General features: G+C 40.4%; 1 long non-coding RNA gene across 1 annotated transcript in view; it reads left to right on the top strand.

Moving 5' to 3' along the window:
• The window catches only part of LOC134346228 (uncharacterized), a 28,744-nt gene extending 14,381 nt beyond the window's left edge, over nt 1-14,363 (top strand). Inside the window, exons 2-3 of the long non-coding RNA XR_010017875.1 lie at nt 7,129-7,197; nt 13,947-14,363. This is a non-coding gene — a long non-coding RNA (uncharacterized LOC134346228). The remainder of the gene's footprint in view (nt 1-7,128; nt 7,198-13,946) is intronic.
• The last annotated feature ends 13,569 nt before the right edge of the window (nt 14,364-27,932 follow it).

Genomic DNA, 27,932 nt, shown 5'->3' with positions numbered 1-27,932 from the left:
TAGTTAGTTTGTAAACCATCATGCTTTTTAGTTGAGACAATAAAAGTTAGTTGTCAGTAAATACAGATTCTCTGTGCCACACTGGTCATTATTACAAGGGGTGATTCTTGAAACACTAGAATAGTCTGGCAATTTCCATTGAGAGAAGACATTCTTAAAATCTATCGGGGACTGAATGACTATCGAATTAATGTGCGGCAAAATTGGATAGCTAGTTTCTGATGCACAGTTTGTACTATATATGGTTATCCTCAAAATTTTTGTTGGAAATGGATTAAGAAAAAAAGTTTATGCCACTCAGTCAGGGATACAGTCGTGCATCTTTCAGCAGATGAATAAGAACCAGTTGAAAGAGATGTCTGATAGCTGCCATTTCGTCTCATAAAGTTTTTTTGCTGGATAATGGTATGAAACATAGGGGAGAGCCTCAACGAAGAAGATAAAAATTCTTAAAACATAAGATCTTCCCACAAATGTGAATATGGTAAGATTACTTTAGAAATGATTTGCAGGTCCAGGCTCAAGTTTGAGTAATAGATGTTCTGTTGAAGGGTTGTAATCCGTGACCATTAACTCCTTATATATTTGTGGTTTATCTCTACAGGTGGCCTTTAAGACAAAGTTAATTATTTTTTATTGCACATAGCAATCTTTTATGTTTTCAGTAAACAGAAGGATAGAGTATGAACCTCTGTTAATCTAGCTGTAAATCTGTCAGCATCTTGCATGACTTCACTCAGGTAGGAGGTAACAGCATCAGACTATAATGAGTAACCAGGCAATGATAATTCTGAGATTTCTCTCCACATAGCCTTTATTCTTTAAAACAGTTTCACAGTACTTATGCTTCATTGATATCCAGGTATTTCAGGTATATTTATAACTGATTAATGCATGCCCAAGTGTAAAACTGATGATGCAGTTGTGTTACCTTGGTTGTTTTAATGATATGGTACAAACTTCAACTAACCATTAACATGCTAGGAATAATTAAGGAGTTATTTTTGCAAGAATTAACCAGAAGTATGATTTCAAGCCACCTGTGTAAAATGTGCCTACTGTTCAAGTATTATTCCGGTAATGATTCCAGTTCAATTGCAGATTTATGTTGGAATGAAATAGTTTTCAATTAGTTTAATGCTCTTTATCCCAGTAGTCACAGGCTCCTTAGAAACCATTAAATGATTAGTGATTTAAATGTGAACCCCTTTGCTGATAGAATTTGAAATAGAACAGGGTTTCCCAACCTTTTTTATGCCATGGACCAATGCCATTAAGCAAGGACCCTAGATTGGGAACTCTAAATCGAGAAGGATTTGAATGCCATGATACCCATGTTCAAGAACAATATAGTTCTCCTCACTTTAAACTTCTTAGAAATGTATAAATGTTCCAATACTTATCAGTGGAGTGATAAATGTGAAACTATGCTGTGTCTACCTAAATTCTATTGTCTCTTTTTTGTCACTTACGGGAAATAAGATAAACCCATGGAAATTTCCATACATTTTCCTCCACAACTTTTGTTGGTAATCGCTCAATTGTGGCCTGACATCAGCAGGAATGTCTTGAATGTTTAGTTCTAGACTTAAATAAAACATAGCAATAGTTGGAAGTATGAAATAGTAAGATGTAAGTGTCAGCTGTAATTTTATAGGAGCATTTTGTCTCAGAGATTTAAGGACATTGCTTCAAAAGATCTGTATACAAATATCTGTCTAATATGCCACTGATCGCTGTGCTGTAATCTTTTGTATGGGATATTAAACAGAGATCCATCCACCTTTTTATAGGGATTCAACAACTGAAGAATATGGGAACTTTGTTGATTTTGTGGGCATAAAATTAGTAGCTTAGTTTGGGTTCAAAATAGATAAAAAGGCAATCCAAAGATTGTGACCAAAGAGAGGATAAAATTGCTATAGAATTTAAAGCTGGTTTTGATGATGGCGTGTTTGGTTCTCCCAACAAAAAAGAATGAATTTCACTGATATCATAATTTTACGAACTTTTTAAGATACTTCATGGCCAATTTTGTATTTTTGAAACTTTGTTACTAATTGAGTGTAAGAAATATAAAAAACAGTTTGTGTGGAACAAGCTCTCACTTACAAAATATGTGACTTTTTTCTGTATGGTTATTTTTGACAATTTTGTTTGAGAGTGAGCTATTTATTACCTAATATTTCAGCAAAACCTTTATATTTGTAAGGCACAAGATCTTTCACATATGCATAAGAAGACAGCGAGTGCCTCTGTTTAGTCTCAACCAAATGATGACACTTTTGACAATGCAGCACATACTAGAACATTAGCCTGAATCTTATGCTCACACCTCAGAAATAAGCTTTGAACCCACAGCTTCAAGCAAGAATTCTACCACAGCTGGTGTTTTATAAGTGAAACTTTGTTTATTCATGGCTTGACAATTATTTTATTCTATTCCAATCTTCTCTGTCACAAAGGCCATCTACTTCAACCACCACAATATCACCTAATTCCACTTCCACCTCAACCTATCAGCTGTCGACAGATTTATTGAAGAAACTGTTATCTCCAAAAACCATCAAGAATCGTCCTGGTTTGTATATAATTGGGGAAAGGATATGGGATTAATGCAGGAAAATGGCGCTAAGATAAAAGTTGAGGAGAGTTCCTTCTTCTATTTGTTTTTCTTTTGGCTCCAGATTCCAGCATTCACAGTGTCTAATGTCTTTTTAAAGATTCAAAGAGTCAAAGATTCAAAGTACATTTATTATCAAAGTATGTATGCAGTATACAACCCTGAGATTTGTCTTCCCATAGAGACAGCCATGGAACAAATAAAACCATGGAAGCCATTCAAGAAAAAGACATCAAACCCCCAACACGCAATAAAAAGAACAAATCGCACAAGCATCAAAAAAAAGAGCGAAAAACACAGAATATAAAACATCAAACCACAAAGTCATTGAAACCGTTCAGGAATGTTCAGTTTTCAGCTCAATTCAGTTCAATCCAGCACTTTGTTGTTCGTTGACAGTAAGCTGCAGAGTCAGTCCACCCCGATCAAAATTGGACAAAGTAGGAACAAGATGGGAGCAACCAGAAAGCAGAAACACATTATAACGTGAACCACAGTGTAAAATCCACAAACCATGTTGATTCAACCTTGCCCAACTCCCAAGACTGGGGCAGGGTCCTGACCCAAAATGTTGACTATCCTTTTGCCTCCACTGCTGCTGAGTTCCTTTGGCTTCAGATTACAGCATCTGCTGTTTCTTGTATCTCCAAAAGTTTAGTCTGCTCGAATTGAATGGGGCAGCCTACGATACCTCCTAATTCTGAGAGCAGTGGCTGCATATAAATAACCTGTCGCAGGGGTACCTTTGATTTAGAAAGGACTGGAAAATGGTACTCACCACAACTGTGATCAAAGGAAGAACAACAGGGGGGTGACCAAATAACAGTTTTGGTTTTCAGAAATCACAGATTAATGTGAGAATGTGAACATGACATCATTATGAGGTTATTTAATGAGAGATCTGCATATTACTTTTTAGTTTTATTTAATTTCCACAAATCATAATGTGTTCAGATTGCATAAAATAATTACAGACAGGGCATAATTTTTTTAAGCAAACAATTATTTGTGCATGGTGATAGGCAAAACAAATCTATCTTGTAACCCATAATTAGGCTGTTGATCCTTCAAAGGTGAGGATAATTCACAGCCTACTAACTTATAAAATAACCTCCCACAGTTAAAATACCAATGTCTTCTACTCCCACTGACTGTGGGTCTTTAATCCCCACTCAAACTAAGTCAGCCATTCACTTTCACTTTTCTGTACAATCAATGTTGCCTTTGAAGTTAGTCACCCTTAACAAGTGCAAAACTTCTATAGTTAATCAATAGGTCAAATTTTACTTATTATTCAACAATATTTCTAGGTTAGGTTACTGAAGGTAGGAAAACTAAATTAAAATGTAGATTTTTGTTTCTCAAATGTTTTTCCTGCTTTTAATGTAATATTGTCTTCATGACTGCACGTGGCTTACTTTTCCTGACTTACTTTATGTTTATGATGAGAATTAGCTTATCAAGTTTGAACTGAATGTGTGGCTCCTAATTTACACTGCAATAAGTGGCAGGGGTTATCTTCTTTGGAGGATAACTCCTTCATTCAATAACTGTCTACAGATGCTTCTTCATACTTGGGACAAAACGCAGCTAAGGGTAAGTAGTATTTTGTGAGGTGATGTATCACTTCTGCCACTTACGGTGACTTTCCTTATTTGTAGCATTGATGTTGCAGGGCCATCCTGACTTCTACTGCACCAACAGGCAAATGTTTCCAAGAGTCAATGAGGATGTACTCCACGTTCTGGATCACCTCCCGTCATGACAGAGTACAGACCTATTTTTGGAGTCTGGTGTCAAGCATATCCTCTCCAATGTAATGGCTGTGTCTGGGCTCTAGATAATAGGATATCTTTTTGAAATATATTGAGACACTGAGAGATACCGATAATTGCTAAAGTACATGCATCTTGTTCATTCAGCTCTTTAACTACATCAGAAGCGTTCAGATATTACACCTGTATGTCACATGCTTGCATCCATTTTATAGATTTCCTCTTTGAAAAGAAAGAATGATTCACATCTGCACACATTATTTACCAATTCCAAAAGTTCAAAGTAAATTTATTATCAAAATACATATACTGTATGTCACCATATACAACCCTGAAATTCATTTTCTTGCAAGCATGCTCAATAAATCTATGGTATAATAACCAAAACAGAATCAATAAAAATAATTCAATTACAGCATTCAACCAGAGTGCAGAAGACAACAAACTGTGCAAGTACAAAAAGAAGAAATAATAATAAATAAATAAGCAATAAATATTGAAAACATGAGATGAAGAGTCCTTGAAAGTGAGTCCATTGGTTGTGGGAACAGTTTAAACTCTCTGAGATTCTCTGATCTTCCTTGATCTTTGCAAGGCAAGTTGTGTTGTTGGTCTCTATCTGGGTCTTGTCTGAAAGTAAGAGTTATTACTTGATTGGATCACTAGAACCTTGCAATGTCTCTACTATGGGTAACGATAGATTTAGTTGTAGAATACACTCACAATCACATAATTCTTCAATATCTCTTGCAGAATTAAATTTATTTACATGCTCACTTTTATTTCTTTGTAAAGTAGCAATATCCCATTTCAGAATGATAGATTTATGTGGTGTGTTGTTATTCAAACTCTATGCTTGAAATAGGTCAGTTGTCCTATGGGGAAATAATGGACAGAGTAGTTTTATATCTGCTGTGAGAGCAAAAGGGTACTGGAGTGAAACAGGTAAAAATTTGAGTGGTCTTAATGACAGGATATTTCCTCTTGTGGAAGGATCTAAAGCCAGCGATCATGTGAAAAATAAGGGATTAACTATTTAAAGAGGGTTGATTTATTTTGTTCTCAGTGGATTGAGATTCTTTCAGATTCCCTTCCTCAAAGGAAAGTGGACACTATGATTATTTATAAAGAAAGTGTTGTATTCTGATGTTTTTGATCCAAAGTTCTTTCAGAAGTCAATAAAGAGGCATAAAACTTGTTGCTTCATGATTGCTTTATTAAGCACTAATAGAACAAAGAGAATTGGAAATGAAGAAGAGTGGGGTCTAGGAGGGGAAAGAAAAGAAGAAGCAAAGGTGGTGGATCAATATGTCCAGCCCTTCTTATACCATAGGTAAGAGACATTCCATTCAAATTTGTGGATAACAGTTAAGTAAGTAAGTAGAGTAGAGTTTATCAATCAGATCAGCTCACTCAAATAATGTGATACCAAGAAGCTTCCAAAAAGACGGAACTGTAACCTCTAAGGAGCCCACTGAACAATTGCATACACATACTATTACCACCAGGAAATGTACTAAGCAGCTACAAGTATATATACGAGCAAGCATAAATAGTTAAACTGCAAAGAAAGTAACAACTATACAGTCTAATCCAAGAAGAGGTAGACAGCAAGCAAAGATAGGAATGTGGAGTTGATTGTATTGAATCATACACTATGCTTGAAGGGCCATGTGGACTATTTTCCTGCTCCTAATTCACATGTCTGTAACATACTGAATTTATTATGTGTTTATAATTCAGCCGGATGAATAACATGTTGTAAAATGTGATGCCACCCTGTTGCTAAGCAAAGTTACTTCATCAATGTGTCATCATTAATCTCAAGCACCCTTTTAATACTTGTATTTTCAATGATTCTTTGACAATTCTCAGTGAACTCTCCACTGCACCATCCTGGATGCTGGATGATATGATGCAATAGGCCTGACATAATTTTTAGTTTATTTCTTAAAACACTCACATGGGAATGAATGGAACTGGGGACAGGTAATAATCTATAAGGTGAAATGAATCTCAATTCTTTAGTTCCATACTCTGTTATAGTATAGGACTGTTATTAGGTTTTTGATTAGTAAGTGCTTCAAAGGTTACAGGCAGTAGGCCAGAGAATGGGGCTGACAGGGATAATAAATCAGCCATGTTGGAAAGATAGAGCAGACTCGACGGGCTGAGTGGCCTAATTCTGCTCCTATGTCTTATGGTCTTATGGACTCAACATATTTGGCTCAAGCATTTAGAGTGACAATGAGTACTGAGAAGTTATGAATCTCAGAACAATCAGTGGGACCTTTAATAAAAGTCTATTTAGTCGTATCCAACTCTGTAAAGATGACTTTAGTGGTTTGACTTTGCAGATTTGGCAGATAGTACGCTTGTCTACTAGTTCTTCAAGATCTTTATCCAACTCACTGTCATAAACAAAACATTTGGCAATTACCTTCATGGTTCCAATGCCAAAATGTTCAATGTGAAACTCTTCCAAAACCTGTCTTCTCCACAGATATGGCAGCTCTGCATTCCCATTTAGCCCAACTTGTTGTACTGACAGCTCATATCATACGTTTTAATATGGCTTCATCTGGATGTATGCCTGATTCAACGCAAGCTCTCCAAGTGTTCCAAATATGCCCACTTTTGTGTATTCTCAGTCAGCTCCATTGCTCTGAATGGCCACTCTTACTTTCAACGTGCAGATAAGAGTAAATATGCTTTTCTGTTCTGCTTCAGAAATTTTGCATGGTTATACGCACAACGTGCTGGAGGAACTCTGCTGGTCAGGCAGCATCTATGGAAAAGGTGAGAAGAGATAAAAGGCCAGAGTGGGGAACTGAAGTGAGGGGGGTGGGGGGAGTGATTTTTTTTACTGGGAGGAGAAATCAATATGCATGCCATATAGCTGGAGGCTATCCGGATGTATATGGGGTTGCCTCACTGTGGTATAAGAAGGTGCCACGGACCCACATAATTATTTTATTAAAGCATCTGGAATCTCATTTTGCTTGTGATGATTGATTGTGTACTCATATTTTACTGTTCATTCTCCTTTCTTCTACAATTAATCTGGGACTAAATATTGTTTGCAAAGGCTTGTACACTGTAAGTAAATGTAAAGGTCTGCCCAATAGAAATTCTTTGTATATTTTCACTCCACAGACTATCTCTTTATCAATTTGAGTACTTTTCTCTTCTACTTTTGTCAATGTACTTGACACAAGGACAATTCCTTAACATTGGTGAGGCTCCCAATCCAATGTGCCTCATCTACATTGGTGAGACCCATTATAAATTGGGGGATAACTTTGTCAAGCACCCTCACTCCATCTGCCAAAAGTGGAACTTTCCGGTGGCCAAACATTTTAATTCCCATTCCCATTCCCACTCCAACATGTCAGTCCATGGCCTCCTCATGTGCAAAGATGAGGCCACATGCAGGGTGGAGGAACAAATCCTTATACTCTCTCTGGGTAGCCTCCAACCCGATGGTGTGAATATTGATTTCTCCTTCCGGTAAAAAGGAAATTTCCCTATGCTGGCATTTTCCCTCTTCTCAACTGGCTATCACTTCCCCCAGGACACTCCCCCCCCCGCGTCCAAAACACCTCCTTTCCTTTCTCATATGATCCACTCTCTTTTCCTATCAGATTCCTTCTACTCCAGCCCTTTATCTTCCCCACCCACCTGGCTTCACCTATCACCTCCCCCCAGCTTTTTATTCCGGCATCTTCCCCTTTTCATTTTTAGTCCTGATGAAGGGTCTCAGCCTGAAATGTCGATTATTTATTTATTTCCATAGGTCCTTCTTGACCTGCTGAGTTTCTCCAGCATCTTATATGTGTTGCAATTGCTTGTCTTCTTGGTGATCATGCATCACATGACTAATAACAGCTTTAATCCATAAACTCCATCCAAAGTTCAATATTAATTTTGTAACATGGTGACTAACGAAGAATCACTTGCAATACTTTCCTTGCAAATGCAGTCTACATTTTCTGTTCCTTGTCTCAAGTCTACCTCATCTTTCTTCAGTAAATGATGCAGTGGTGCCAGAATTTCTGCAAGACCTGGCAGAAATCTAACATGACAGTGTCCAATGTCTAGGAATGATCCAAGTTCTGCAGTGTTTCAAGGTTTTATTTCCTTCACAATTGTTTCCAATTTTTCTATGACCATTTACAATCCATTTATATTTAGCCTTTATCACAAAGTATAAGCATTTCATGGTGCTCATTTTCATACCTGAACATTTATGATATTCATAGCTTATTCTTTGCCATAAAAAACAAAGTATGTTGGAAATACACAGCAGCTGGCAACTGATGGCAGCTGTCAAGAGGAAAACAGAAGTCAGGATTATAGGTCTAGTTGCAACTAAAGAACATTGACTTGAAATATGAACTCCACAGATGCTGCCTGACCTGCTGAACATTTTGAACATTTAAATATATCAGTCAAACTTTATCTAACGAGTGGCAGGAAAGCAAGGCAGCCAAATGGCTGATTCCTGTTCCTATTGTTATTTTAGACTTACAGCTGAATCAGCCTTTAGATTTTATATCCTTGCTACTTGTGGCTAATAATACATCACCTTGATTCCATAGATGATGATCTTTACACTATGAACACAGGAAATTTTGCAGATGCAAAATCTTGAGCAACGCATACGCAAAAGTCAGGCAGCATCAAAGGAGGGGAATGGATAGTCGGCATTTCAAGATGAGACCCTTCATCTTATGGTCTTGCTATCAATTTTTATTGTGAATGGTGGTAGAAATAGAATTTAAATATGTTCTAAATAAAAAGTTGGAACTCCTATAGACGATATTGTATATGTTCAGATTGCAAAAATTACCAGTTTATCAATAATTAGCAGAGTATAAATAACTTACATAAGGACTGACGATCATTCTGCCAAACGTGCTGTCACACCAGATTTTGTGGTTTCTACTTGCGTCAGTAACAAAATTGTTTCATGGCTGCTGTATGTTACGGGTTCCCTGTTCCTGGCACATGAGGTCATTGCACTGTTGCGCTTACCTGTGGTGCCACACTCTTCCCTGCAAGCGTTCTACTGTTTTTATCACCCAAAGTATCCCCATGCCGCATTTCCAGTGGATCTGTCTCCCCTTGCCATTCACATCCATCTGTGTACACAACTGCCAGTGCACACTCAAAGTTAGCTGCCTCCATGCTCACCCACTTTATCAGTGACTTAAAATATCATTGCTGGTCCATGGCCTCCTCTTGTGCCAAGGTGAGGCCACCCTCAGGGTGGAGGAACAGCACCCTATGTTCTATCTGGTAGCCTGCAACCTGATGGCATGCATATTGATTTCTCCTTCTGGGTAAAAAAAATTCCCTCCCTCTCCCCTCTCCTTCTATTCCCCACTCTGACCTTTTACCTCTTCTCACCTTCCCTATCACCTCCTCCTGGTGCCCCTCATCTTTCTCTTTCTCCTTGGTCCACTCTCTTCTCCTATCAGACTGCTTCCTCTCCAGCCCTTTACCTTTCCCACCCATCTGGCTTCATCTGTCACCAGGGCCGGATTTAGTGGGGCCGGGGCCCCCGCTGACACCATAAAAAGCTGCTGTACCAAGCAAAAAAAGGCAAGAACAAGAGCAAAGGCCATACTGGTCTAAATATCAAAGCTGTGGACCAAGACATTGGCTTAGTACAATACGTAGGCTATAAACTTATAGGCCTTAAGAGGGAGGACAGAAAGTAATGCAGATTCTTAGTTTGAAGGACAGCATCTAAAGCACTCAAAAATTGACCTAGGCTTAGTTGGTTTAGTAAAGTTATGAGGGAGACGAAGTATGATGTACCCAATCTTAAATCTTTATTTAGCTATTGTTGCACATACCATAGGCCTTATTTCTCAAACAATGCCAAAGCATTTTTATTTAGGTATTTTTCTCAGCCGTGTGTTCTGAGAAAGTAGAATGGAAATGAGAGACAAAAAGGCCAAGAGAAATGGCATTATGGCAAACTAGGAAAATTGACACTACTCCAACAATATTTTTGAAAAATGAGATCTGGCTCATACTAACCTATTACTGTGCTGTGTGGCTTGCAGAGTAAAGACCACTCATTAGTAGACATACTCTGACACAAACTGTTTTTGCAGTTCTGTATCTATTCTTCCGCTGTCAGACGCTAGTGTAATGTAGGTCAGTATCGTTTTCCTGTGGTGTTCACTATTTTCATGCTCTCCTACGCGCTCAGCAGCATGTTTCCAGTCACTAAAGCCAGTTTCAAAAATGGACTGACAGTTACCATCACTGAAGATACAGCATGCAAAACAAAACACACAGCCGACGGAAGGGGAATATAAGAGCCATTGCCTTGATATGTTTACTTGCGTTTGAAAATGAAATTTGGAGAAAAAACATCTCTGCTGTTTGTATACTCATTCTGAAGCTTTGTATTCACATCCTTATTCTGGCAGGACTCCGGCCCTTTCTTAGCCCAGTATGCTCAGACTGAATCATCTAACGTTTCCTTTCCCCAGCAAGCAGGATCAGTGCTGTAAGGATCCCCAGTAGCGGTAACGTTAAGATTAATGACAGCCCGACTTGGTTGTTTGGAGGCCCCTGTGGTTGGGAATCCCAAAGTCATGCTCTCTGCATCTTCAACATTAGCTGCTGACTGTGGCTAGGATGATGGTCCTGTGCTAACGCTGGTGCTAGCGCTAGCTGTTGAACAAGTCTCCATTTGTCTGCTGGTCTCAGATTGTAACAAGAGCGATGATACAGCTGCATCATCGAGAACAGGTTTAAAAAATTCTGTCAATTTTAATGTCTTTTTTAATCCTTCTTTCTCACGGTCCTCTTCTTCTTGTTTCTTTTTTCTTTTCTGTGCTCCACTCCCGTATTTTTTTTGTCCGCGATGATGATAGCTACCTATTTTGGGCCCCTCTGCAGCTCTGGCCCCTGGGCTGTAGCCCAGCCTAGCCCTGCCTATCACCTTCTGCAATCATGCTTCCCCTTCCCCCCCACCACCTTTTTATTCTGGCATTGTTCCCCCTTCCTTTCCAGTCCTGAAGAGGGGTTTTGGTCTGAAATTTTGACTGTTTATTCATTTCCATAGATGCTGCCTGACCTGCTGAGTTCCTCCAGCATCTTATGTGTGTTATTGTTGTCTTCTGCCATCTTATTTCATTTTTTAAAATTCTTTGTATGATATCCATTCAATACATTGCCATTATTACTTTGTAATGTACACATGTTTTCTTGCTTAAATTTATATAGCATCAATAATAAACGTTTCACATGAGACATGGAGAACTTTGAAAATCATTCTAATACTTATTCCACTCTCTCCAATTATTTTGTCGTATGTATTTGCAATGCATTTACAGACATTAGAAAAGGCGATGAATGTCAATATTCAATATCCACCCCAGAGAATCCCAATAGATTAAATGAGGGATAGAGTATATTCCCCTCAGCATGATCATCACTGTGCTTTCACTCAATAGAAGAGATTTATACAGTTAATCCAACCCTTCACCACACATTATTCAAAAAGAACTGAACCAATAATACACAAGCTAATGGTCTGAGGAAACATTTAGGGTAAAATTTAAATCCAGGAGCAATACTAGCAGAGTGAATTCATTGCCTATTATAATAAAACATATTTTTTGATATTTTGTTCTAACCTGGCAACTTTAAAATACTTTCTTCAACTCGAAGGGTAGTAGCATAAATTTTATTGTTCCAAGCACAATGGTGCCAAGCTATCTAATGTATTCTTTAGAATACATCAATGATGAAAATCAGTTCAAGTGGGAAGTGGAAAACATAAACAGATTCCTCAGAATCCAACCAAACTATTTCCGTTTAAATTTGCTCCAATTTGAGACTGTAGTGAGTAGCTGCTGCAGATATAATGGAAACCAATGTGACATATACAGTCTGTCAAATTCAATTCTGAAGGTGAGATAGTTATCCAAAACATTTTTAATCAACTCAGGGAGAGAAGAATCATAATTTGGGAAAATGGGAAGGGAGTGGGTAGCACCAGAGAGACTTTCTGTAATGATTAATAAACCAATTGTTCGGATTCAAATGACCTTGCCTGGTATCTCAAGGCTGGGTGTGTCTGCACCCGTGCCACCACCAACCCTGGCACACTTTCATTGCCACCTGTCCCACTCCCCTCCCAAGGTGCTCCACTTTCCCCATTCCCAATATCTTTTGCTCCCGCCAGGTTTACAAACTCACTCTCCATTCCATGTTGACAAGAAGTGTACTGTGCAAAAGTCTTAGGCATCCTAGCTATAAATACATACCCAAGACTTTTGCACAGTGCTATATATATATATAAATTCGCAGATATATGTAATATGTACTTTAGCGCTTAATACACAAGGACTATGATCAAGTCAAGTACACTGCAACTCTCACTAGCAGGATGTGCGGTTTCAGTGGTAGGTTGACACATGTGCTTGGTGCTGATGGAAACATACATCTCTATGGGCACAGCTTAGACATCATCCACTGCATTCTCAATGTGGTGAGATGTCAGAGATTGACTCTTCTGTTGTCCTCTTCTGATCCAGTTTAACCTGTTTAATTTGTTGTGACTTACAAAATAATTTTTAATCCCTTTTTCAATGACATTGGCCCTTTCTGGATCATATCTATTGGTTGGCAAATTGCAACTTATCAAAAACCTGACAACAATCTTAACTACAGTTTCATTGAAATAAGAAGTAAGAAAGTGGTAATTCTCAATGTAGGAAGCCCCAGCACCTCATCCCAGACATTTCTGTCACTAGTTTTACTTGGGATGCAGAGGGCTTTGCAGCTGGAAATTTTACCACTAAAACACGAACAAGGATCTTTCAGTACTGAAGTTATGCATCTGACCATCTGAGCAAATTTTGCCCTGCTGCACATTCAAAGTAAATTTATTATCAAATTACAAATATGTCAACAAGGACAAAGCTAAGATTCATTTTCTTGCAGGCATTCACAGTAGATAGAAAACAGCACAATAAAATATGAATATCAATGAAAATATGAACAAAGACAAACAACCTATGTACAAAAGAAGATAAAATGTTGAAATATGAACTAAAACAAATAATAATCAATAATATACAGAACATGGACTGTAGAGTCCTTGAAAGTGAGTCCATAGGTTATGGAATCAGTTTAGTGTTGAGGTAAGTGAACTTATCCACGTTGGTTCATGAGCCTGATGGCTGAAGGGTAATAGTATTTCTGAACTTCTTGGTGTGGGATCTAAGGCTCCTGTAACTTCTTCCTGATGATAGGAATGAGAAGAGAGCATGACCTGGATGGTGGGTGTCCTTGAAGATGGATGCTGGGTTCCTGTGGCAGTGCTCTGTGCAGATGAGCTCAGTGATGGGGAGGGTTTGCCTGTGATGGACTGGCCTGCATCCACCACTTTTTGTAGGCCTTTCTGTTCTTGGGCATTAGTGTTTCCATTCCACTAACAGTAAATCATTTTCATTTCTAAAGGAAACCTGAAATGGAGGTAACATACAATGAACTGTCTCCTATTTATCCTGTAGATCGGCTCACTCATTTGGGAAGATTGTTGGAGATGAAGCGTTTTTGAGAACTTTGCTGCCTTGGGTCTTCACAATTTAAAAATTTCAAAGCGATAGGTTCTCAATCAAGTTATGTGCAAATTATTCTCCGTAACTTCCGCCACCTCCAGCGGGATCCCACCACGAAGCAAACATTTTTCCCTCCCCCTCTCTCTCTGCATTCCGCAGGGATCGCTCCCTACCTGACTCCCTTGTCCATTCGTCCCCCCCATCCCTCCCCACTGATCTCCCTCCTGGCACTTATCCGTGTAAGCGGAACAAGTGCTACACATGTCCTTACACTTCCTCCCTTACCACCATTCAGGTCCCCAAACAGTCCTTCCAGGTGAGGCAACACTTCAACTGTGAGTCGACTGCGGTGATATACTGCGTCTGGTGCTCCCGATGTGGCCTTTTATATATTGGCGAGACCCGACGCAGACTGGGAGACCGCTTTGCTGAACATCTACGCTCTGTCCGCCAGAGAAAGCAGGATCTCCCAGTGGCCACACATTTTAATTCCACATCCCATTCCCATTCTGACATGTCTATCCACGGCCTCCTCTACTGTAAAGATGAAGCCACACTCAGGTTGGAGGAACAACACCTTATATTTCGTCTGGGTAACCTCCAACCTGATGAAATGAACATTGACTTCTCCAACTTCCGCTAAGGCCCCACCTCCCCCTCGTACCCCATCTGTTACTTATTTTTATACACACATTCTTTCTCTCACTCTCCTTTTTCTCCCTCTGTCCCTCTGACTAGACCCCTTGCCCATCCTCTGGGTCCCCCCCCCTTGTCTTTCTTCCCGGACCTCCTGTCCCATGATCCTCTCGTATCCCTTTTGCCTATCACCTGTCCAGCTCTTGGCTCCATCCCTCCCCCTCCTGTCTTCTCCTATCATTTTGGATCTCCCCCTCCCCCTCCAACTTCCAAATCCCTTACTCACTCTTCCTTCAGTTAGTCCTGATGAAGGGTCTCGGCCTGAAACGTCGACTGCACCTCTTCCTAGAGATGCTGCCTGGCCTGCTGCGTTCACCAGCAACTTTTATGTGTGTTGCTTGAATTTCCAGCATCTGCAGAATTCCTGTTGTATGTGCAAATTATGTACCTTTTCACTCTCAAAGGATTTATAGCTATTGTTCTTAAAGTCTATAAAACAGATATGATATAATAGGGAAGGAACTTACACTATCCACTACCAATTGTGCAGAAATTCTATTTTCCTTTTCCTTTTATTTATCTTACTGGCCTATCTTACAATCCCAATTTGTACCTCCTGAGGAATATCGACATATTCACACTGCTCAGAACTAACATCTACTAAATGTACAGTACAAATCAGCTTATGGATAAGGAACCAATTCTGAAACAAAACAGGGCTAAACCATCTCTTCCAAGGAGTCTTTCTCTGCTTGATTCTGGCTCCCAATTCATGCTTCAGTTAAACAAAAGCTAGAGCCTCGGTGTAGGTGAAGAACTGAGTGTAGGAATGCTGCAATTTTACTCTGAACTGTCAAGATGTCAACAAAATCTATTTGTGTGTTTCTAACTCACTATTATGAATAATAAATGACAGGCTATGGATTTTGGGAAAGTAAGGTCGAGAATCCAGTCCATCATGATGACACCAGATTCCTACTTTCTGGCCCTCGATTAATGCTCACACATTGTGGCTTTTTGAGTGTTTATACAGGTTTAAGAACACCTTTTAAGAGAGTGAACACTCGCAAGGCAACAGGCCCCAAAGTGTACCTGGTGGGGTTCTGAAAACCTGTGCCAACTAACCAGCAAGTGTGTTCAAAGTCAGAAATTCCCACTGCTTCAAAAGGGTAACAATCATACCAGCGTCCTAGAAGAGCAGGTTGAGCTGCCTTAATGTCTATTATCCAGTAGTACTCATATCTACAGTGATGAAAAGGTTAGTTATGGCTAGAATCAATTCCTGCCAAAATAAGGACCTGGACGCTCTGCAATTTGCCTGTTGCCACAACAGTTATACAGTGGATGCAATCTTATTGGCTCTTTACATGGCTTTGGATCACTTGGACAATACTAATACTTACATCAGGCTGCTGTTCATTGATTACTGCTCAGCGTTTAATACAGTCATTCCTACAGTTCTGCTCAGAAAGCTCCAAAACCTGGGCCTCTATACCTTCATCTGCCATTGGATCCTTCCTCACTGGAAGACTACAGTCTGTGTGAATTGGAAATAACATCTCCACCTCACTGATAATCAACACTGGTTCACCTCAAGGATGTGTACTTAGCCCACTGCTGTACTCTCTCTGTACCCATGACTGTGTGGCTGGGTACAGCTCAAATGGCATCTATACATTTGCTGATAACACAATCATTGTTGACAGAATTGCAGATGGTGATGCGAAGGCATACACGAGTAAGATGGTTGAGTGGTGTCGCAGCAACAACCTTGCACTCGGTATCATTAAGACTAAAGAATTGATTGTGGACTTCAGAAAGGACGAGATGAGGGCACATATACCAGTCCTTGTCGAGAGATCAGTAGTGGAAAAGGTGAGCAGTTTCAAATTCCTGGGGGCTCAGCATCTTTGAAAATCTATCTGGGGCCCAACATACCGATACAGTTACAAAGAAGGCACAACAGTGGCTATATTTCCTTAGCAGTTTGAGGAGATTTGGTATGTCACCAAAGACCCTCACATATCTCTAAAGATATTTCGTGGAGAGCATTCTAGCTGGCTGCATCACTATCTGGTATGTGGGGGGCGGGGGGGGGGTACTGCATAGGATCGAAATAAGCTGCAGATAGTTGTAAACTCAATCGACTCCATCATGGGGACTAGCATCTAGGACATTGTAAGGGAGAGATGCTCACAACGGCAGCATCCACCACTAAGGACCTCCATTACTCAGGATATGTCCGCTTCTCATTATCTACCAACAGGGTGGAGGTAGAGCAGCCTGGAGGTACATCTACCTAAAAACCTAAACACATTGAAAACCTACAGCACAATACAGGCCCTTCAGCCCACAATGCTGTGCCAAATATGTACTTACTGTAGAAATTACCTAGGATTACCCGTAGCCCTCTATTTTTCTAAGCTCCATGTACCTATCCAGGAGTTTCTTAAAAGATTCTATCATATCTGCCTCCAACACCATTGCTGGCAGCCCATTCCACGCACTCACCACTCTCCGCATAAAAATCTTACCCCCGACATCCCATCTGTACCTACTTCCAAGCACCTTAAAACTGTGCCCTCTCATGTTATTCAGCCCTAGGAAAAAACCTCTGACTATCCACACAATCAACGCCTCTCATCATCTTATTCACCTCTATCAGGTCACCTCTCATTCTCCGTCGCTCCAAGGAGAAAAGGCCAAGTTCATACAACCTATTCTCATAAGGTAACCCAATCCAGGCAACATCCTTGTAAATCTCCTCTGCACTCTTTCAATAGTTTCCACATCCTCCTTGTAGGGAGGTGACCAGAACTGAACACAGTACTCCAAGTGAGGTCTGACCAGGGTCCTGTGTAGCCTCTTGGCTCTTAAACTCAATCCCACGGTTGATGAAGGCCAATGCACTGTATGCCTTTTTAACCACAGAGTCAACCTGCGCAGCAGCTTTGAGTGTCCTATGGACTCAGACTGCAAAATCCCTCTGATCCTCCACAATGCCAAGAGTCTTACCATTAATACTATACTCTGCCATCATATTTGACCTACCAAAGTGAACCACCTCACACTTATTTGGGTTGAACTCTATCTGCCACTTCTCAGCCCAGTTTTGCATCCTATCAATGTCGCACTGTAACCTCTGACGGCCCTCCACACTATCCACAACACCTCCAACCTTTGTGTCATCAGCAAATTTACTAACCCGTCCCTCCACTTCCTCATCCAGGTCATTTAAAATCACCAAGAGAAGGGATCCCAGAACAGCCCCCTTAGGCACAACACTGGTCACTGACCTCCATGCAGAATATGACCAGTCTACAACCACTTTTTGCCTTCTCTGAGCAAGCCAATCCTGGACCACAAAGCAATGGCCTCTTGGATCCCATGCCTCCATACTTTCTCAATAAGCTTTGCATGAGGTACCTTATCAAATGCCTTGCTGAAATTCATATACACTACATCTACTGCACTACCTTCATCAATGTGTTTTGTCACATCCTCAAAAAATTCAATCAGGCTCGTAAGGCATGACCTGCCTTTTACAAAGCTATGCTGACTATTCATAATCATGTTATGCCTCTCCAACTGTTCATAAATCCTGCCTCTCAGCATTTTTTCCATCAACTTACCAACCACTGAAGACTCACTGGTCTATAATTTCCTGGGCTAGCTCCACTCCCTTTCTTGAATAAGGGAACAACATCCGCAACCCTCCAATCCTCTGGAACCTCTCCTATCCCCTTTGATGATGCAAAAATCATTGCCAGACACTCAGCAATCTCCTCCTTCGCCTCCCACAGTAGCCTTGGGTAAATCTCATCCAGTCCTGGAGACTTATCCAACTTGATACTTTCCAAAAGCTCCAGCACTTCCTCTTTTTCAATGTCTAAATGCTCATGCTTTACCATCTGCTGTAAGTCATCCCTACAATTGCCAAGATCCTTTTCCGTAGTGAATACTGAAGTAAAGTATTCAATAAGTACCTCTGCTAACTCCTCTGGTTCCATACAAACTTTTCTACTGTCACACTTGATTGGTCCTATTCCCTCACGACTTATCCTCTTGCTCTTCACATACTTGTAGAATACCTTGGGGTTTTCTTTAATCCTGCTTACTCGGGCCTACTCATGGCCCCTTCTGTCTCTCCTAATTTCATTCTTCAGCTCCTTCCTGCTAGCCTTATAATCTTCTAGATCTTTATCATTACCTAGTTTTTTGAACCTTTCATAAGCTTTTCTTTTCTTCTTGACTAGATTTTCAACAGTCTTTGTACACCATGGTTTCTATACTCTAACATCCTTCCCCTGTCTCATTGGAACATACCTATGCAGAATGCCATGCAAATATCCTCTAAACATGTTCCACATTTCTGCTGTACATTTCCCAGAAAGCATCTGTTCCCAATCTATGCTTCCAAGTTCCTACCTGATAGCTTCATATTTCCCCTTACTCCAATTAAACGCTTTCCTAACTTATCTGTTCCTATCTCTCTCCAATGATATCGTAAAGGAGATAGAATTGTGATCATTTTCTCCACAATGCTCTCCCACTGAGAGACCAGACCCCTGAACAGGTTCATTTCCCAATACCAGATCAAGTACAGCCTCTCCTCTTGTAGGCTTATCTACATATTGTGTCAAGAAACCTTCCTGAACACACCTAACAAACTCCACCCCATCTATATCCCTTGCTCTAGAGAGATGCCAAGAAATACTTGGGAAATTAAAATCTCCTGTTATTATTACACCTTTCCAGAATCTGTCTCCCTATCTGCTCCTTGATGACCCTGTTACTATTGGGTGGTCTATAAAAAACACCAAGTAAAGTTATTGACCCCTACCTGTTCCTAACTTCCACCCACAGAGACTCAGTAGACAATCCCTCCATGACTTCCTCCTTTCCTCCAGCCATGACACTATCTCTGATCAACAGTGCCACACCCCACCTCTTTTGCCTCCCTTCCTGTCTTTTCTGAAGCATCTAAAGCCTGGCACTCTAAGTAACCATTCCTGCCCCTGAGACATCCAAGTCTCTGTAATGGCCACAACATCATAGCTCCAAGTACTGATCCATGCTCTAAGCTCATGCGCTTCATTTATGATACTTCTTGCTTTAAAATAGACACATTCAAACCATCGGTCTGAGCGCATCCCTTCTCTATCACCTGCCTATCCTCCTTCGCATAGTATCTCCAAGCTTTTTCTATTTGTGAGCCAACAGTCCCTTCCTCCGTATCTTCAGTTTGGTTTCCACCCTGCAACAATTCTAGTTTAAACTCTCCCCAGTAGCCTTAGCAAACCTCCCTGCCAGGATATTGTTCCACCTTGGATTCAAATGTAACACGTCCTTTTTGTAAAGGTCATGTCTACTCCGAAAGAGATCCCAATGATCCAGAAATCTGAATCCCTGACCCCTGCTCCAATCCCTCAGCCACGCATTTATCCTCCACCTCACTCTATTCCTATGCTCAGTGTCACGTGGCACAGGCAGTAATCCCGAGATGACTACCTTTGAGGTCCTGCTTCTCAACTTCCTTCCTAACTCCCTGTAGTCTGTTTTCAGGACCTCCTCCCTTTTCCTGCTTATGTCGTTGGTACCAATATGTACGACAACCTTTGGCTGTTCACCTTCTGACTTCAAGATATCGAGAACACAATCAGAAACTGCCCAGAACCTGGCACCTTGGAGGCAAACTACCATCTGTGTTTCTTTCCTGCATCCACAGAATCACCTGTCAGACCCCCTAACTATAGAGTCCCCTATCACTGCTGCCTTCTTCCTTTCCCTGCCCTTCTGAACCATAGGGCCAGACTCTGTGCCAGAGGTGTGGCCACTGTTGCTTCCTCCAGGTAGGCCGTCCCCCCCAAGGAGTACTTATTGTTAAGGGGGATAGCCACAGGGGTACTCTCTAGTATCTGACTCTTGCCCTTCCCTCTCCTGACTGTTACCCACTTATCTGTCTCCTGAGGCCCTGGTGTGACTAACTGCCTATAGCTCCACTCTATCACCTCCTAACTTTCCCTGACCAGACAAAAGTCATCGAGCTGCAGCTTTAATTCCCTAACCTGGTCCCCAAGAAGCTGCAGCTCAAAGCACCTGGAGCAGATGTGGCTTTCCGGGAGGCTGGGAGTCTCCCGGACTTCCCACATCTGACACCCATTACAGAACACCGGCCTCACAGACATACTTCCTGTTTCTATTCTTCACAGCTAATCTACCTCTCCTTGACCCGTTAGCACTGCAGCCCCATTGAGCTAAAGCCCTCCTAATCTGTTGCCCGCTCCTCTGGCACCCATTCCGTAAAGCTGTCTCCTTTTAAACTCTTCGTGCTGGTTTAACTCCCTGACATCCACGCACTTGCGCAGTCATCCCTCGATCTTCCCCTATGCTATCAGATTTCTAAATGGACATTGAACCCATAAGCACTACCTCATAATAGAGTAATTTATAGTTATTATTATGCATTGCAATGTACTGCTGCCACATCACAACAAGTTTTGTGACATAGCCTGGTGATACTAAACCTGATTCTGAGGTACTTTTAAAGTCTGATGATCACTTCAGGCAATGAGTTCCAGTTTATTACTGTAATTCTCTTTTTCTTGATTCCGCAATCTCTACCCATCGACTTAAATCTACCTTTCTGTCAGGGGAAGCAGCTCCTTCCTATTATTTATATTAAGAACTCTCATAATTTTATACACCATTTGTTAAATGATTAAGTAAATGACTCTGACATTAAGTAGTACAAATATACTTCTGCAGCTGTTTTATGGATGAGACACTGAACATATTGCTATGAAATGTTTTCATCATCATGGTGTTGGTAAACACCATACACCACAATGCTGTAAATGTTTATCAACACTGGCATCACCCACCTGCTAAGAGCTCCAACCAGCATAATGGAATTGTTTGAATATCTACATGTGTTGCTATGATACAGTATTCTCTCTATAAGAGGTTCAATCCTCAGGTTTTTGTTTCCAATTAACAATTTGGAACAAGTGAACTCCTTAGTGTTTAGTTCAAGGAGTCATTTGATGTATTTTATGCACGAAGAGTAACACTGCTAATACCATAATTTGCCAACCTGGTACATTTTAACTCATTGATCACCATCACCAAGGTCTGATCACAGGTTTTATGTTCGGCAGGGAAACTAAGGCACAGTATGAGAACATTTCATTTTCATCCATATCCTTCATACTTTAAGTTTAGGATAAGAAACCCACACTTAACATTTTGTTGTTTACATTAGCTGGAGTATTGTGTACAGTTTGGGTTAGTATATGTCATGTATTTAATATTTCCGTAGTATTTGAGTAATATTATACATATATTGTTTGAGTAAGCATTCTTGTTTGTTTAAATATCTCACTATGGGTTATGTGCAAAAATATGTGAATTGCTTGCATCATAACTCTACCAGATGATAGGCACACCTTGCTTCAAGTAAACACAAGGTTAGACTCACATTTCAGACTGCTGTATCTTTCTTTTATTTAGTTTAATGTTTTGGAATAACAAAACATAACATTGGAGGCAAAGTAATTTTAAAATGAACCCGAGACGACTGCCAACCTGTGGAAGAGCAGCAGAACATGTCTTTTGGAAGGGAAGACAAAATTGAGTAAAAAAAGGCAGAAAATGGAAGAATTCACAGGCTCATAAACACAGAATACAGGGTGATAACAATCATAAAAATAAAAAGCAGAAATGGCTGTCTATATCGGAAACACACACATAATGCTGGAGGAACTCAGCAAAATGGAAAAAGTACAGCTGGCGTTTCGGCCTCAAATATCGACTGTACTTTTTTCTATACTGCTGAGTTCCTCCAGCATTTTGCGTGTTTTGCTCGGATTTCCAGTATCTGCAGATTTTCTCTTGTTTGTGTCTACTTCGGAAAGAATGACACGATCCATTACACAATGGATAGCCGGTACTTGTGTACTGAATCGGTAGAGCAGTATTTTATAGCAAATGGAATAACCAATGAGAAGCAAATGCCAATTTTGCTGAGTACGTTGAATTTAAAGGAATACAGTTTGCTTTGAAGTTCAACTGCTCCAAATAAACCGGCAGGAATGAACTTTGCTGATATCATGAAAGTAATGCAGGAACGTCTAGAACCAAAACCATTGTTGATTGCAGAAAGTTTTAGGTTTAGGTTTCTAAGTGGAATCAAAAGGAAGGGGTGTCCATTTCAGCATATGTGACTGCATTGAAGAGATTTTCTGTGCATTGCAATTCGATAATGGGCTTAATAATGCACGGTGAGATCACTTAGTTCATGGAATCTTATAAGAAAGCATGCAAAAGTGGCTCCTAACTGAGGCACAACTCATATTTAGAAGATTACTATATAAATGGAAGTAGCAGGCAGAGACGCAATTGAGTTGCAGTCAGGAATGAAAGTGAGCAATGTCTAAACAGAAACATGGCTAGCTGAACAATTTATGTCACCCTTGAGGCAGGAGCTCATATACCTCAGACCAATGCAGATTTGAAGCCAAAACATGCCAAAAATGCAACAAAATAAGCACATAAAAAGAGCATGTCAGGCAGACAAAAATAAATGGACTGCACAAGGAAGAGATAAAGATAACATTCAAGATTCACTTTTAAAAAGAGCACTAATCTGCATACTGTTAATGAAAAATATCTGATAATGATGTAAGTGGCACAGGACTAGGTAGCCTTAAGATTTAAAATGTGAAAACTAACAAGAGACAAGCAAACACGAGGAAATCTGCAGATGCTGGAAAGTCAAGTAACACACACAAACAGTGCTGGTGAACGCAGCAGGTCAGGCAGCATCTATAGGAAGAAGTACAGTCGACGTTTCGGGCCGAGACTCTTCGTCAGGACTAACTGAAAGAAGAGATAGTAAGAGATTTGAAAGTTGGGGGGGGGGGGAGATCTGAAATGATAGGAGAAGACAGGAGGGGGAGGGATGGAGCTAAGAGCTGAAAGTTGATTGACAAAAGGGATACAAGGCTGGAGAAGGGAGAGGATCATGGGACGGGAGGCCTAGGGAGAAAGAAAGGGGGAGTGGGGGGAAAACACAGAGGATGGGCAAGGAGAGGAAGAGGGACAGAGAGTGAAAAAAGAGAGAAAAAAAGGGGAAAGAAAGAAAGAAAAAAAAATCATAACAAATAAATAAATAAGTGATGGGGTACGAAAGGGAGGTGGGGCATTAACAGAAGTTAGAGAAGTCAATGTTGATGCCATCAGGTTGGAGGCTACCCAGACGGAATATAAGGTGTTGTTCCTCCAACCTGAGTGTGGCCTCATATTGACAGTAGAGGAGGCCGTGGATAGACATATCAGAATGGGAATGAGACAAGCAATATGGCTTGCACCAGTAATGTGTGGCAAATTAATTAAAATGGAATTGGACATTGACCTGGCTGTTTCAGTCAAAATGAGTTTGAATGGCATCTCAAAGATATTAAATTGAAGCCTGCAGATATCCAACTAAGATCTTATACTGGAGGAAAGATAACTCCTGTGGGAATGCCATTTATGATAGTGAGATCTGTGTTTTCTGATAATCTCTTTTTGATGCTCAGACACAGCAGTCTTGTCGTACTCTTGTTCCCCCAACCTGGAACATCTGATGAATAAGTGCCTGTGAACATATAGGAGGGACCTATTAAAGGTAGATTTAACGCATGGGATATGAGATCTAGAGAGAATCTGAGGAGGAAATATTTCACCCAGAGAGGGGCCAGTACCTTGAATACGCTTCCTGAGGAAACAGAGTAACTGACAGTATTTAAGAAATGTCAAGATGACCATTTGAGATGCCTAAGCATAGAAGGCTACAGGCCAAATGCTCAAAGATAGGATTAATATGGATGGATGTTCACTGGTTAGTAAGATATTATAGGGTCAGTGGCTTGGGTCCATGCTGTATGACTCCATGAAAAGCTGCTAATGCTGGCTTTCTGTGACAAAGTTAAGTATCTATTAAAATGTCACAATTGAAGTGCATTTACTTACCTGTCATTCTACATAAATTGAGAGGCACATCCTCCATTGAAGGAAAAGCTTGGAAATCATTTCAAATTCACTGAGAATGTATTCACGGTTCTACACTTCCATGTCAAACACAAATCAACACTGAAGAATTTGCAGAGTACAAAAATGTAGGAATGTGTATGTAACCCCTAACAAAATTGCATAGTTTCTGGCAACATGGTAGAACTTTTCTGTCAATGGCTTAGCAATAGAATGCTGCACTGGGAAAAATATATAGTGTTGAATTTAAAATGTAATCTGACAAATCCAAATAAAAACTATATGTTTATAAAATCATCCTCATATTAAAGAAGTCTCTAAAAGTAGAGTTTGCAATTCTTTGTGATAACCGGAGCTTTTACACATGATTGGATTTGAATTACGGTTATAAGGAGAGACTGTCTCGGCTGTGAATGTTTTCTTTGGGATAAAGAAGGCTCAGGGATTATTTAACAAAATTTTACGCAATAGTAAAAGGCTAATGGGTGGTGGGGTGGAGATATGTCTCTACCAAAGTAGGTGTAAGATGGTCCTTCCCTCCACCGGTCTACAGGTGTAGCACCTACTTAGATCTCTCCCTCACCCCCAATCCGGGTCACATGAAGCCATGGGAGTAGGTGGTGGATGGTCGTATGAGCAGCTGGTGCTTATCACAAATCCTGGTTATGTGACCACTGACACCAGGCAGACAATCTCTAAAGAGTTTTGATAATGGATGGGGTCACCTGTCTTGTAAAGACACTGCCCAGAAGAAGGCAATGACATCCCGTTTCTGTAGCATAATTTGCCAAGACCAATCATTATCATGGAAAGACCAAGACATTATACGGCACAGCACATAAAGAATGAACGAGACTAGAGAAGAGAGAGGACCCATTTTCCTCAGTTATAGATGACTGTATCCTCATAAAATCTTTCAAGGTCTTCCCTGACCAGAAGCCCTGGATAAACCATCAGATCTGCAATCTGCTGAGGGCCAGATCAGTGGCATTCAGGTCTGGCGACCCAGTTAAATACAGGAGGTCCAGGAACAATGTCCGGAAAGCCATCTCATGTGCGAAATGTCAATTCTGGAACTCATGGAAAGTATTTGGTCCATACAGAGTACCTGGCCAAGTATTAAAGACCCGTGCTGATCAACTGACTAGAGTGCTCACTGGTATCTTTGTCCTCTCACTTGGGCAGTTGGAGGTCCCCACCTGCTTCAAGGAGTCTTCAATTATATTGGTACCTAAGAAAACCGTGGTAACCTACCTCAATGACTATTGTCCAGTAGCACTTACATCCACTGTAATGCAGTGATTTGAAAGGTTGGTGATGAGACATATCAACTCCTCCCTGAGAAGTGACTTGGATTCAACTCCTACTTGCTTAATGTCACAACAGATCAACAGCAGATGCCACTTCACTGGCTCTTCAGCTCAACCCTGGAACATTTGGATAGTGAGGATACATACATGAGGATGCTCTTTATTGACTACAGCTCAGCATTCAACACTATCATCCTCTTAAAACTAATCAATCCTAGGCCTCAATATCCCCTTGTGCAACTGGATTCTCCAATTTCTCACTTGCAGACCCCAGTAGGCTTGGAATGGCAACATCTCTCCATGATCTCCATCAGCACTGGTGCATTATAAGGCTGTGTGCTAAGATCCCTGCTCTACATGAGTTATACATATGTCTGTGCTGCTAGGCACAGCTCCAATGCCATACTCAGTTTGCTGGTCACACCATTGTTGTTAATCTAAGGTGGTGACCAATCAGCATACAAGAGGGAGATTGAAAATCTGGCTGAGTGGTGCCACAACAACAGCTTCTCTCTCAATATCATCAAGACCAAGGAATTGATTATTGTCTTCAGGAGCAGGAAACCAGAGGTCCATGAGCCAGTCCTCATCAGGGGAATCTGAGGTGGAGAAGGTCAGCAACTTTAAATTCCTCAGTGCTATCATTCCAGCAAATAAGTGCCATTATGAAGAAAACACAGCAGTGCGTCTACGAGAAATTTGCAAAGATCCGGCATGCATCTAAAACTTTGGCCAACTTCTATCGATGGATGGTGGAGAGTGTATTGTCTGGTTGCATCATGGCCTGGATTGGAAACACCAATGCTCTTATATGGAAAAGCCTATAAAAAGTAGTGGAAATGGTCCATCACAGATAATGTTCTCGCCACCACTGAACACATCTGCATGGAAAGTCATCCCAGGAAAGCAACATTCATCATCAAGGACCCCCACCAACCAGGACATGCTCTCTTTTTGTTTCTGCCATGAGAAAGAAAAGGTACACGAGCCTCAGGACCAGCATCATGAGGTTCAGGAACAGTTATTACCTCTCACCCATCAGGCTCTTGAACCAGAAGAGGTAACTTCACTGGCTCCATCACTGAACTGGACAAATTTTCAAGGACTCTTCATCTCATGTCTTGATATTTATTGCTTATTTAATTATTTATTCATTTATTATTGCTACTAACATTTCTTTTTTTCCATTTCTCTTTGCACAGTTTGTTAATTTTTTTCATATTGGTTGTCCACCATATCGAGTGTGGTCTTTCATTAATTCCAATGTGTTTCTTGTATTTACCCTGATTCTCAGGGTTGTATATGGTGACATATACGTACTTTGATAATAAATTTACATGGAACTTTGAACTTTGATAGTCAGTACTTCTGCTCTGAAAAAAAACATCCCACTAAATTAGAGCAAAACTTGTAATTTTGGAGTCACTCCCAGGTGTTTTATGAGGAGCAGTAAAGATGAAAGTCTGTGTACTGCTTAGTGAATATCATTTTGCATTTTAACATGCAATTCATGCGACTAACTTCATAGGAAATGATTTCACCAGCTGTCCCATTGATAAGTATGATCAGGATAGAGATACAACTTCACAGAACACAACTAAAAGTAAGGGTGCGCCCAGCTAGAAGGAACTTTATTAAGGATCAAACGCAAAATATACGATTGATGTAGATGGATAAGAATATTAAGTAATATCTGTTTTAAGTAAGCCCAAAAATAGGTAAGTACATCATTGTACGTTTCCCCTCAGAAAAGTTTACCTACTTTGGTTTAATTTTTACCCGATGATGATATTCCTTCTGATTTCAGACAAAATAATTTTTATTTGCCTCATTTCTGATAGGATCACCTACACAATTGTAGACTAAACTAAGACTCATGCAGTTAGTCAGGAGATGAACATGACGAAAACTAGGGTAAGAGATTGGAGAAAGGTTGATTTAGAGGCACTGATAATTGAAC

This window comes from Mobula hypostoma, chromosome 5 (assembly GCF_963921235.1).
Source record: "Mobula hypostoma chromosome 5, sMobHyp1.1, whole genome shotgun sequence".
Taxonomy (NCBI): Eukaryota; Metazoa; Chordata; class Chondrichthyes; order Myliobatiformes; family Myliobatidae; genus Mobula; species Mobula hypostoma.
The sequence above is the reverse complement of the archived record's forward strand: the minus strand, read 5'-3'. Positions and strand labels throughout refer to the sequence as shown.